Source organism: Alligator mississippiensis, chromosome 1 (assembly GCF_030867095.1).
Source record: "Alligator mississippiensis isolate rAllMis1 chromosome 1, rAllMis1, whole genome shotgun sequence".
NCBI classification, from domain to species: Eukaryota; Metazoa; Chordata; order Crocodylia; family Alligatoridae; genus Alligator; species Alligator mississippiensis.
This window is the reverse complement of record NC_081824.1, coordinates 453,439,102-453,453,055: the sequence shown is the minus strand read 5'-3', so window position 1 is coordinate 453,453,055 and position 13,954 is coordinate 453,439,102.

Sequence of the window (13,954 nt, the reverse complement as noted above, 5' to 3'; positions counted from 1 at the left end):
ACTGTTCAAGTAAACATATTAAACTATGATTATGCTTTTGACTTAACCCCCCAAGATGAAGCAACCCAGTATTATGAAATAGTAGAAATGGGATATGATATTCCTCAACTCCAGCCCTGTAAGCAAGAGGGTCAGTTCTGGAGAGATACAGGGGAAATAATAGAAATAAAATATAATATCCCTTAAGTCTCACCCTGTGAGCCTGGAGCTCAGTTATGGAGAGACACATTTGCAAGGAAATGTGTGTGCATAATAGAGCCAAAAATTAATGATCTACACTCCAGTATGGAGGTAGTACTTTGGTCCAAAACAGGTATCCCATGGATCGCCGTAGATCACTGGAGCACGACTGAGGAGAATAAGGTGCATTCCCAACTATCTGCGTGGGACATTGACTTGCAGGAATTAATTTGGCTCATATATCGTTTAACTTGGAAACTGGACAATTAGTGATGTTGTCAAAGAACTATGGAGAACACATTACTTACCTGAAATTACTCAACGCCAGCAAAATCCTCAATGTACCATCAGCTTCGGTGTTAGAAGGACTAACCACGATTAAAAATGCAGTGGGGAATGGTGTTAAATCTACTATACATGAAATAGGATCAATAGGACAACAACTATGGAACACTATAAAGACTGAATTTTTGGGAAAATGGGTGATATATGTTATAATAAGCATCATAGGATTGTTTGGGTTAATCATTTTAGGAAAATTAATTTTGTGTATGTTGTCATGGAATTATCATAATATAAGATTGCAAGGTTTAATAATGAAATATAATTGTAATCAAACTGCCTAATGGGCACGGGGGGATGTCATATTGAATGAAATAGTTTGAATGTTTGTGATGGTTGCCCATTAGCCAGTTTCAGGAAGAAGATAAGATTTATCTCCTTATCTAGGTCATTGTTTTGGACTAAGTGAGGAAAATCCAGACTTTGCTTAAAGTTTTAACTCTTGAATTTTATTTTTAGAAGTCTTTTACAAAGAGAACCTAACAATGATCTTTTAAGCAAATATCCTGAGTTCCGAAAGATCAAACCCTAGGACCTTTTGACCAGATTGCTAAGAAAAGGTCATTTCTAGTGGTATGGAAGTTCCCCAAAGTAATTAAAATGATCAACAAAAGAAACTAATTACTAAGCAAAAGAATCTGTTGAGTAAGATCCGAGCCCAAATTTGGGGGTAATGACAGGTTTGAGTAGGAGTGGCCCAAGACGGCAGCTCACTCAATAAAAACTGTAACTTACTCTCCCAAATTGGAGGTGACTACACTTGCAGAACAACAAAGGAAGAATCGCAAGTGTAGGCCGGATCAAACTGATCACCTGAACCACCCTCTCCGTGAACACAAATCTCTTAGTTCATGCTGAAGCTGCAGAGCGCCCGAAAGGGACAGAAAGAAGGGGACTTAGTTCTATCAGTATTGAGGCCAGCCCATTGAATCATATTGCTGAGGCAAGCCCATTGAACCATACTACTGAGGCCAACCCATTAAATTGTACTACTGTGGAATGAAACCATATTTAGGTGTTTGGCTTCTCGGAATTCTAGGATTGTAAGTATATTATGAAAATAACAGTATTGATCAAGGATCCGACTGGAGAAGAGGCCAAGGCTGGCACTCCTAAAGGAGGAGGTGGTGGAAGAGAGGCTGGACCACCGTGTTTGGGAAATAGATGAGGGGGCCTGTGGAGACAACGAAGCTTCTTCTTGGGCAGAAGATGAATATCCTAACGAGGCACAACCCCGAATAATGACCTGGAGGAATACTGCAGCTACGAGAGTCTATCAGATGGATTTTGTGTACTGAGGGAGGAGAAGAGGAGGAGACATTGCCTTTACACTCAGGGTCCGTGTAAAATAGGAAGACTCTAGAAAGAAAGAAGCCTCTGCATTCTCAGGGCAGGGAGCCAAACGGCAACACATCCTGCTGAGACAGGGCAATCAGGAACAGACCCAAGAGCTTGGAAAAGTCACTGGCACTAAATCTAACAGAAACCCTCTTCCTGCTACCAAGCAGCCAGAAGGAGGATGGCTCAAGACCAAGGTAGCACACCCAAGCTGCATTTCCAGAGGCAAACTGGTCTTTGGTGAAAACTCAGAGTCTCCTAGCCCTCCAAAGAGAAGATCAGCTCCTTCTTGCAAATGTGTTCCCTGTCTGATCCTGCCAGTAGCTCCTGGTCCTTTCTGCCTGATGTCCCCAGAGCCTTTTAGTTTCATTAAATAAAGATCATTTTCTCAGGATTGTGATGTTCTCCTTATTTTGTGTGATCATGCCTTGTTTTAATAAGATAAATACACATCAATATATGAACTGTTCAGTTCCACTATTTAGAGCAAGTCTTGATAAGAGAGTGTCCTCCCGTGTCTCAGGCACAACTCGTGACATGGGTGCTTGTGCAATCGTGTCTGTCTTGTGGCACAGACTGGGGGGGACTACTGCAGTCCTGGCTGCTAAGCTACTGCCTTACCAGTTCCCAATCAATCATGATTCACTGAGGGACCAGCTCAATACACAGGACCTAGCTACTAGTAGCTACTAGATAATTAGTCAGTTAGCAACCATTAACACCTACAAAACCACAGATTCAGGAGAGGGAATAATCAATACAATCAACTGCCCCAAGACAGAGACAGTCAGTCCCACAAGCACCCATGGCGTGAGTTTTGCATGTCAGCAGCTAGGAGTGCAGGGCCCCAGAAGCCAGAAGCCCCCTGCCCCTACCTCCTCCACAGCTGGCAGACGTTGGGGCCACAGCAGGAGCTAGCAGGCCTGCAGCTTTCGCCCTGCTGCGCCTTCACACACACAGTGTCACCCATGGCATGAGTTTGGCTTGTCTGCAGCTTGAGGTGCAGTTCCTCCCAAACCCCTGCACCAACCTCCTTGAAACGTGGCAGGCTTCATGCTCCTAGAAGAGGCTACCATCCCTGCATATTTCATCCAAATCAGACAAAAAACAACAGCATTATAGATATTTCATTGATTCCCCATGATACCCTATGGCTAGATTTCTGAAGCTTTTCCAAAGCGCTTTGGAAAGTCTAACGAAGCCAGCACTTGGATCCAGACATGCTGCTTCGGATGCCGAAGCGTCCAAAGCTTCTCCAGATCTGAAGTACGGTCTGAAGCCTTGCACAGCCCTAAGCCAACCTGTAAAGCAAGTGTCCCACTTGGAGGCAAGGCCCTACGAGGAGAGACGGAAAGACCAGAATCTCTTCAGCCGTCACCAGAGAAGGCTGAGAGGTGATCTTGTGGCTGCCTGGAATTTCATCAGGGAAGCACAGCAGGGACTAGGAGATGCTCTATTTACTAGGGCACCCCCTGGAGTTACTAGGAACAACAGCCACAAATCAATGGAGAGAAGATTTAGGTTGGACACTAGAAAGAGCTTCTTCATGGTGAGGGTTGCCAGAATCTGGAAAGGGCTCCCAAGGGAGGTGATGCTCTCCTCTACCCTGGGGGTCTTCAAGAGGAGACGGGACCAGACTGGATATGTGCAGTGAAATCCTCGGCAAAGCCCTGGGAATCCCTCCGCTCCTGTGACATGATTTCATCTGCTCCAGTGCATTCCAGGCTCAGCCCATACCTGAAAGGTCTTCCCATGGCAATAAAATCCTCAGTAAGGGTCTGGGGGTGGTTTTTAGCAGCCATTTATCATGTTGCACATAAGAGAGGATGGTCCCGGCAGGATCCCAGGTACCATCCATGTCCCAGATGACTTGATGTCCAGGAATCAGAGGGAACTTCAGGCCCCAAGGCTGCAGCAAGAATTATTATAACAAACCTGACGGCTGCCCTGTCCTCAGCACAGAGGACTTGCAGCCCCAGCCCCTTTCCCTCAGGGCACCTGGAAAGAGCTCCACATTTAAGGCACATGGAAGGGCATGTTTAACTCCATTGCTGTCTCTGGAGTAGCCAGCAGGGCCCTTTCTCATCATAAGAGTCACTTTACTGCCTCCAGAAATCTTCTTGTGGCAGATCGAGTGACTTCAGCCAAAATCCTGAAACAGATGCCCCCAAAATAGACCGAATAGCATCCTCCCTTTTCTGTGCTCTCCCCCCGTGATGACCACCCAGCTGAGCAGCGCATCACCCCCATGCCTACAGCAATGCCCAGGGGGGTTTTATTTAACAGACAGCAGCTGCACTCTGGGCAGAGAAGAAATTTGTATGATGCCAATGATAGATATCTACTGGCCTCTGTTGGGTGTAAATGGTGTGCTGACCCCATGGCTCTCTCAGACCATGGACTGGAGAGGACAAAGAAACATGGGACTGGAAGGGACCTCTTTGTTCATGGCTATATCCTTGCCAGTGCAGGCAATCCCACTGTATGATCCCATGCTGAAATCTGACAATCAGTATTTTAAAACTAGTTGTTCCCTCCCACGGGGAACCTGCTCCAGAGCCTCCTGTTCTGATGGTTACAATCCTTCTTCTGAGCTTCAGCCTATATGTATGTGTGACCCCTATTTCCCCACTTCTCCTGGGGCAGGCATTTGTCTTTTCTCTTGTGTGGCTCTTCTCCCTCTCAGCAGTATTTCCAGAGAGCAGTCAGCTCCCTTCTCAGCCTGCCTCTCACTAGGATGAACAAGCCGGTTCATCCCAGGAAGTCTCAGCTGTTCTTGTTCCACTTCTGGCACGTGGGGGCTCCAATCGCACACGGCCGACTTCCTTCCATAAATGGATGTCTCACATCTGCCTGCACTGTTGCCTCTGCTTTTGTGTGCCTGCTTTTCAGCTGTACATTCCCAATGCTGGGGACTCAGGCCTATGCTGTGTGTGAAGGGGAGCTGTCACATTTGCATGTATATATAGCATGTACATACAGCAGGTACATCTAGTTTTCACATCACTTGCAGGCACATATAGCAATACCTCTTCTCCCCTGGTTCCAGGGTATCCTGGATCTGGCAATGGGGGTTTTCCAAGAGAATGGAGGCAAAGCGGAGAGGAGACTTCTCACAGACACCAACTCTGATCTCTCCCTCAGCTACGGAGGAGGTTGCGTGGAGCCACAGCCCCCAGAAGACCGGGGTGGCAGAGCCACACTGAGAGTCCGCTTTGCCTCTCCCTCCACTCCCTGCATCGCGCAGAGCTGGAGGTCACTGCATCCCACAATTGCATCCTGGTCCAGAGAGCAAGTCACTGCAGGGAGACCGAGTGACTTTAAACTCTCCAGCTGGGAGGCACAACAAGGGTCATACCTCTCTTCACATCAGAAACACCCTGGTTTTGAAGGCCTTCAGTGTACACGTGTACGGGGAAATGCTTCAAATGCGACATCTGCCTGCACCCACAACGTGATGGCTAGAGAGCACTGTCTATGAGACAAAGCCAGGATGGCAAGAAACTCTTCATGAATGCCAGTCAGCATTGACTTTGGCAGCACAGGACATCTCTGTCTAAACTACCAGTCCCTTCCATTTTACATCACCTGGCCACTGCCAGTGCCAGGACAGCAGGAAAGTCTTCATTAGTGACAGTCACCACTGACTTCAGCAGCACGGGACATCTCTGCCCAAACCACCAGTCCCTTCAGCTGTACCTCACCTGGGGTGGAAGCAAGATGGATGAGCAATGACCTTCTTTCTACCTGGTAGTCTGCTGCTGGGATTCTTCACGCTCATTGATGAGTCTCTGTGTTCCAGCTCTTGGCACACAAGCAGATCTTACATTTTGCATCAAGGGAACTCCTGTCTCAGGGAAGAAGAGTGGAGAAGGTTTTGGTAAGGTTTGGTCCAAGCAGAGATTACTCCTGAATCTGAGCTGTCTCTCTCTGTAACACAAACCCATCTGTGGCTTGTTGATACAAGTATTTCGGAGTCTTCAGATTTCTGCAGGCAAGTTGGCAGAGGACACCTCTCCGTAAGGCCCTGACAGACATCTTGGGAGACACAAAAATAATAAGCAGCTCTGCCCACATGTAGGGAATGTAACAGCAGACTAGGTCATGATCCCTGGTAGGGGTGAGAAGCTGCATGCCAGGATCCAGATACAGCTCCTTTGTGGACACTCGAAGCTGTGCCTGGAGCCCAGCTCTGATGTGAGCACTCAGGGAGGGCAGGGGAGGTTTTTGTCTCAGTTCCCCATCTGACTGTGGCACTGTGAAACCCAAAACTGCTACCACTGCCACAATCTGCAGCACACCAGTAAGCAGCCTCATCGTCTGCTTGGGCGTTGGTGATGGTAAGATAGTGAATGGCACCGGAGTGAATCCATCTGAGACTTCATCTCCTTTGGTACCTGAGCCGTGCCATAGAAATCACAGGGTTTGGCCTGGTTCTTGTTGATACCAGGAGATAACACAGTTACTGTGCTGGCTGCTCAGCGTGCGGGAGAGTTGAACGGTGTTTCCCAGGGACGCAGACTCTGAGGGCACCTGGGTGAGCGTCGGCTGGGAGGGGGAGCCTGAAATGGCTCCAGAGATAAAGCGGTTATTGTTCTTAAGCCTGTATCTATGCAGCATCTTCCAAGAGAATCAAAATATGAAAAGGTGAAAATCAGTCACGTAAACACAGTGAAGCAATGTGCATAATGCAGTGTTTCATGTTACCTGAGCAGGAGGGGAGCGGTGTCAGGAGGAGCAGGGCCCAGGCCATGATGGGGACCCAGACCAGCTCGGCTTCCTCAGGCAAATGGGGTCTGTGGCTGGGACCCTCCAAGTCTCTCTTTAAGCTCTGGTAGCGGAGATCAGCCCCTTCGTGCAAATCTGCCGCCTGCTCACTGGCTCCTGCAGCCAGGTCCTGCCCTACTTCCTTCGAAATGTGCCACAAATGATTCCAGATAACCGCAAACACAGGAAAAGCTCATGTAGCAGCGATATAGGCCACGTAAACAGCAGCCAGGTAGCTAGATACATACTTTAGCTAGAGTCTATCTACCGTCCAAGGTGATGTTCACCTCTTCGCAACCAGATGCCTGGACAGGCTCTAAAGCGTGCCTCCAGGAAAAGGAAGATAAAGGAGATAAAGGCAGGCGCTGGTGAGGAGATAAGTGCAGGCTCTTCCCTTCCAGCCGCTCCTCCATCCACTCACTGTGGCACAGGCTGTTTCCTGCTGGCAGCTCCTCCTCCTTCCCAGCCCGTCTCCAAGCAGGCGAGCCCTCGAATAGATCAATGTGGCTCTGAAATGAAGTCATGCTCAGTTCCCAAGTTATGGAGGTGTGCCGTTAGTCCAAAACCACTGGCATAAAGACTACTCGCAGTCTAAAGCCACCTGCTGCTCTCCTGTGCCTTTGTCCATAACCCTCACGCAAGACCCCCAACCATGGCCCAACAAAGCCTGCTCTCTACCACGACAAAATCCTCTCGCACAGATGTCCTGCCGAGGGCATTTCAGCCGGTGTTTCTCTTGGCTAAGAAACTATTTGTCAGTCCTGCATCCTGCGGTGCCCTACCCCACCCATTGTTCCCTCCCTCTAAGTAAATTGTGAACAGAGAATTGGCTCAGAGATGAGTCCAGATGGCAGCACGTCTGATCTGCGGTAACGCTCCACGTACCCATGAATCTATTGCTCTCATTTTCTGTCCTCATCAATGGGTCTGGGAGATACAGCTCCTTCTCCACAGACAGCTCTCCAGAGAAGGGTGCACACATCCCAGGGGATCCAAGGGGAGCCAAAGTCCAGATTGACATGACACCTAGTGAAGGTTACTGCTTTACCTGAGATGCCCGTGTCTGTGACTCCAAGTCACCCTGGGCTTCTGAACTCTGGGTGAACTCAGGTGCACCCAACCTTGGCAAGCCACACAGGAAAGGGATGAACAGGTGTCCGCAGCCCAGGGCAGAGAGCTGTTGCTAGGGAAACTCTGAAAAGTTGCTTTGTCCCTCACCAAAGGATGTAACGACACAGCGGGACAAGACCCGACTGTTGCTGGGGGGAGCAGCTGCAGTTCCAGGGACCGGCCAGCACCTGGTTTGCCGGCACTCGACGCTCTACAGGGAGCACAGGTCGCAGCCACGCACAGCTCTGCGGGGCACAGGGGAGGCTTCTCGCTTGTATTTTGCCTCCCTGAGCCGTTGTTGGGAAGGGAGCCATCTACATCTAATAAATGAATACAATAACGAAGGGGCCGAGCTCAGACCAATCCCTGGTTGGACTAAATCCCAGTCAAAGCTCCATCTCAGACCCCAGCGTGATCCCAGAGGTCAGACATGCCCCAGTCCTTTACAGGGGTCACAGTATGAAAGACAGGATGGTACAAGAAGGAACTGGGGAAATGCTATCTTGGAAGGAACAGGACTTGAAATGGCCCATCAAATTGGATAAACCAAGGTGTTGTTTGCTCTGATCACTGGGGAATTGGCCTTTGTTTTTCATCTTAGCCTTCACAACTATACACCCCAGAACAGCAAAGGGAGGAGGAGGGGGGCATGTCATTTGTTTTCTGTGTGGGAATGGAGAAACCTGGAAAAAGTAAACCCATTCGTGATCCATTGCACCCTGTGAACAGGACAAAATTGCCCTGCCTGACAATTTTGCGACTACTCTGTAAGGGCAGAGTATCCAGTCAGTCTCTATTCATCAGACAGATACTGGGAAAAACACAGCAGCAGAAGATGCATGCAATAGGATGGGCTAATATTGCCACTTATGGACAAATACAGAACAACAGGGAAGAGATTATTGGTGACTACATCAATATAAAACTGAACCTCATTAGGAAGGGGAGGACACAGATAGTCATTTCCAAACAAGCTGTCTCTTCCCTTTTCTGACCTCTGAGCAGAACTGTGGGACAGAGGCAGGGTCCAAATGGGCTGGAAGGTGATTAGGGATGACTCTTTGATAGCTGTTAATCTAGAGCTGGGATTTCCCTTTATCATTAACAGGCCTGTGGACTCAGCTCCTGGTCTACAGAAAGGGACTCCTTTTGCACAGCAGAGCACACATCACCAGGAATTGGAGCGGAGAAGATCTTGCCAACTCCATGGCTCTAACGACACTATTTGCAGACACTTTTACTTGAGCTAAGTTTTATGCAGCCTAAGGCTATTCCAGCTGGGGAAACATATTTTTGACCCTTTAGACTTTGGCAAAGGAAGACAGAAGGTGATGAACAGGGATCCACAACTCAGTTCAAGGAGCTTCCAAGAAGGAGCGCTCTAAAGCTGCTTTGCCCCTTGCCAAAGGATCTGGTGGCAGAGCAGGGCAAGAATCTCCATCCTTGGAGGTTTTGAAGACCTGGGCAGACAAAGCCTTGGCTGGTACGATGTAGTTGGAGATAGTCCTGCTTGGAGCAGGGGGCTGGACTAAGTGACCTCCTGAAGTCCCTTCCCACCCTCATACTGTATGAATTTAAGAGGGCCCCGTTAGATGAGAAGCTGAAATTACAGGCTCCAACTAGCAGCAAGTTTCTTGACACTCGAAGCTCTGCATGGAGCAATAGTGCCAGCTGTGCAGAGCCCCAAAGAGCACAGGGGAGGTTTTTGTCTCGGTTCCCATCTGACTGTGTCATGCTGCTCTACGTGTAAACATCACCACTCTTATACCTTGCACCACACCAGGAAGTGGCTTCATCACAGCTTGGACGTTGGTGATGGTCAGAGAGCAAATGGCACTGGAGTTTGAAACGGTGAATCCATCTGGGACTCCATCCCCTTTGATCCCTTTGCTGTGCCAGAGAAATCGTGGGGCCTGGCTCGACCTTTGTTGGGACCAAGCAACCTAGTAGTTACTGTACTGCCTGCTCAGTGTGCAGGACAGACTGACAGTGTTTCCCAGGGACACAGACTCAGAGGGTGGCTGGGTCAGCATAGGCTGCGACAGGGAAACTTTAAGAAAGAGAGAAATTGATCTCAAATGAATGACTTACAGAGAATCAATAGATTCAGAAAGCCACGGTGTGGTTTTTCATCCCCTTCCAAGTACCTGCGCAGTATGTGAGCAGCACAAGGAGGAGGGAAACCCAGGCCGTGATGGGAATCCAGACCAGCTGCACTTCCCTGTCTGTGGCTGGGATCAGAAAAGCATCCCTCAAGCCCCCCGGGGCAGAAGAAAAGCCCTTTCATGCAAATCTGCCTCCAGTTCACTGGCTGCAGCTTCAGGGGCCTCCTCTCCAGCAATAACCAAAGACTGGTAAAGGGGCAGCAGAGGAAGTCAGATGTTAGCACAACAAGCAACTTGGGGGAACCGAGGAAAGTCAGAGAGAATCTCCCCTCTCCTGTGACGCGACTTCAGCAGCTTCCAGGAACACATTTCTTCCAGACCCAGCCTGTAACACAAATCCCCCCCTCCATCCCTCTCCACAGCAAAAAGCTCTGCAAGGTCCTGGGGATCACTCATCTCCTGTGACATGACTTCACCTGCTCCAATGCGTTTCCAGCTCAGTCCATACCCAACAGGTCTTCCCTTAGCAGTAAAATCCTCTATAAGGCTCTGGGATGTTTTTTAGAAGCCATTTCTTAGCCTGCAGGTAGACAAAAGGGTCCCTGTGGGATCCCAGGCACTATCCATGTCCCAGGTGGCTTGATCTCCAGGACCCAGATGGACCCCCAGGCCCCAAGGGTGCAGAGAGAATTACTGCAACAGACATGGCACCTGTCCTACCCTCAGCAGGAGGGGACTTCCAGACCTAGTCCTCTTCCCTCGGGGCACCTGGAGGGAGCTGCACATTTAACACATTTAAGGCAAATGGAGAGGGAGGCTTAACTCCATTGCTGTCTCTGAGGCAGCCAGTAGAGCCCTTTTCCATCATCACGGGTGGCAGAAGGCCAGGGCGAACAGAGCTTAGCCCCCACAAATGTGGCTCCTGTCACACCACCGCCATGCCCCGCCACCACAGTGCTGAGCCCAGCAGCCCCTCTGAGCGCTCTTCTGCTGCGTACAAACCCGGTGCACACCGACCGGCCCCACTATGGTTGTGCAGGAGGGAGGCATGGGGGCCAGGCAACGCATTCTGCAGTGTCCTGCACCTCCCCAGCTCCCGCCAATAAGATTTTCTCCTGATGTGCATGCCCATAATAATAGTCACTATCCTGCCTCCAGAAACCTTCCCCAGGGGCAGATCGAATGGCCTCAGTCAAAACCCTGGAACAGAGACCTCAGGGGGCTCCGGTCTACCAACCCCACCCTCCAATGCTGGCTGAAAAAACCCCAGACAAGCTCCCTCCAATCTCTCCCTCCTCCCCCCATTATGAAGACAGAGCTGCGACCACAGCTGAGCTGCTTTAGCCCACCCCTGGCGAATACAGACATTAATGAAGGTGCTCCACTTGCGGTGTCTTCAGCCAAACACTCCTACAATGAGGGTTCAGCTTGGCACAGGATTAGGTCCTTTTCAATGTGCTCTGCAGCTGTGCACTTGTGCTTGCTCACAGCTATAGAGCACTTGCAGGGGCACTTTTAGATAGGGCAAAAAATGTAATTTCTGCCTGCACCTAATATTCACTCCCCTGCCTCCAGAAATCTTCTTGGGGCAGATTGAGTCGCCTCAGTCAAATCCCTGGAACTGACACCCCAAAACAGACCTAGCAGCATCCTGCCTTCTCCATGCTCTCCCCTCCCCACGATGACTGCCCTGCTGACCAGCACATCACCCTAGTTCCTACAGCGATGCCCACCTGAACTGGTTTTCTCCTGTTCAATAGAGGCAGCTGCACTCTGGGCATCGCAGGGGTTTGTATGACATGGTGACAGCCAGTGGCCTCTTCTGGGTGTAACTGATGTGTTGTCCCCGTGGCTTTCCAGAGGAATGAATGGGGAGGACAAGGGACCATGGGACTGGACGGGACCTCCTGGCTCCTGCCCATACCCTTGCCAGCACAGGCAATCCCACCATATCATCGCATGCTCAAATCTGTCAATCTACTTCTGCAAACGAGTTGTTCCCTCCCACGGGGAACCTGCTCCAGAGCCTCCTGCTCTGATGGTTACAACCCTTCTTCTCAGCTTCAGCCTGTTTGTACAAGAGTCCCAGCTCCAGTGTGACACATGCGGGTGCAAGCCCACTGTGCCCCCATGAGCCTAGGGGCCCCAGCAGCAACCCCCGGACCCCCGATGAGCCCCAGCCTGTCCCAGGTACGCAGGGGCCCGTGGAGGGAGGGATCTAGTCAGCTGGGAGCGGGCTGAGTGGGTCAAGGAGGGTCTCGCCCCCGGCTCTTACTTGGCCCCAGCCCCCCAGGGAGCTGCGTGACCAGAGCCTCGCGAACAGGCCACGCAAGCAGGCATGCTCCTGGCCGCGGCACATGAGTTAGTGCGGGAGTTTGCACAGGAGGGTGCGTGGGAGGGTCCGAGGCCCTGCCCGTGAGCCCCCCAGAGTAGACAGTCCCTGCTGCAGCCAGCCTACCAGTGGCATGATGTGGATGGGCACGCACCACACCCTGAGGGTCCCCTCGGGGTCTGCGCCCTGCCTCTGGCACCTCAGAGGCCTGCACCCAGACGGACCCGTGGTCCCGGGATCCACACGGATGGAGCCCCTGGCTCTCAGCTGCGGGGGCTGCCTGTGCTTTTTCAGGCTCTGGGGCCCAGGAGCATGGCCACCTCCCCTTGTGGGGTCTGCTCCCTACTGGGGTCTCTGGTGCGCCAGCTGGAGGAGCTCCAGACCACGGTCCAGAGACTGCGCGCCATCAGGAACTGCGAACAGGAGATCGGCTGCTACTGCCAGGCCCGTCTCCCCCGGGAGACACAGGGCAGACCATGGCCTCCCTCCAGAAGAAGGGAGGACTCGGGGACCTCCCTTACTGTCCAGCCCAGGGGTTGGACCAAGGTGGTCAAGGGCCCCAAGGCCGGCCGCACCAAGGCCCTTGCTCCGCTGGAGCTTTGCAACAGGTCCAAACCTCTGACACAGGAAATCTATGGGCCGACAAGAGGTAAAGCAATGCTCGACCCAGTTCTAGCAACCAGGGACGACCTAATCAGCGACCTAGTGATCGAAGGGAAGCTGGGTGACAGTGACCACGAGCTGATCGCCTTCACCATCCGCCAAAAAGCTGGCAAGTCAGTCCGTAATATAGAAGTCTTCGACTTCAGGAAAGCTCTTTGACAAGCTCAGGAGGCTTGTCAGGGAGGCCCTAATGGGCCACAACCCAAAGGGGAGAGGAGTTCAGGACAAGTGGTTGCTCCTCAAGGGAGCAATCCTGGATGCACAAGCAAAGTCCATCCCATCTTGGAGGAAAAGCAGCAAAAGGGCACAGCAGCCCCTTGGCTGTCCAGGGAACTAGCAGACCTCCTGCGTCTTAAAAGGAAGACCTACAAAGGATGGAGGACTGAAACCGTCACCAAGGAGGAATACTCTGCTCTGGTCTGGACCTGCAGAGAGCAAACCAGGAAAGCCAAGGCTGCGACAGAACTCCGGCCAGCTACAAATATCAAGGACAATAAAAAGTCCTTTTTTAGATATGGGGGGAGCTGGAGGAAAAGCAAGGGCAACATCAGACCCCTGCTAAACCAGATGGGACAACTGACAAGCGATGCCCAGGAAAAAGCAAACTTGCTAAATGGGTACTTTGCATCAATTTTTCACCAGTCCCAGGGGACGCCCCTGCCCACTGCGGGACAGGGAGGCCCAGGTGAGGGAGATTCCTTACCCTCCATCAAAGATGACCTTGTGAAGGAACACCTTGACAGGCTGGATACCTTCAAATCAGCTGGCCCTGATGGTTTACACCTCAGGGTACTTAAAGAACTGGCAGGCATCATAGCAGGCCCTGGCACGGATCTTCGAAAGCTCCTGGCGCTCAGGTGAAGTGCCCAAAGATTGGCAGAAGGCCAACGTGGTGCCTATCTTCAAGAAAGGGAGGAAGTGAATCCGGCAAACTACAGACCCATCAGCTTGACCTCTATCCTGGGGAATGTCTTGGAAAAGATTATCAAGGAAGCCATCCTTAACAAACTAGCTGAAGGCAATATCCTGAGGGATACCCAGCACGGGTTTGTTGCAGGTAGGTCTTGTTTGACCAATCTCATTTCCTTTTACAACCAGGTGACCTATCACCTGGACA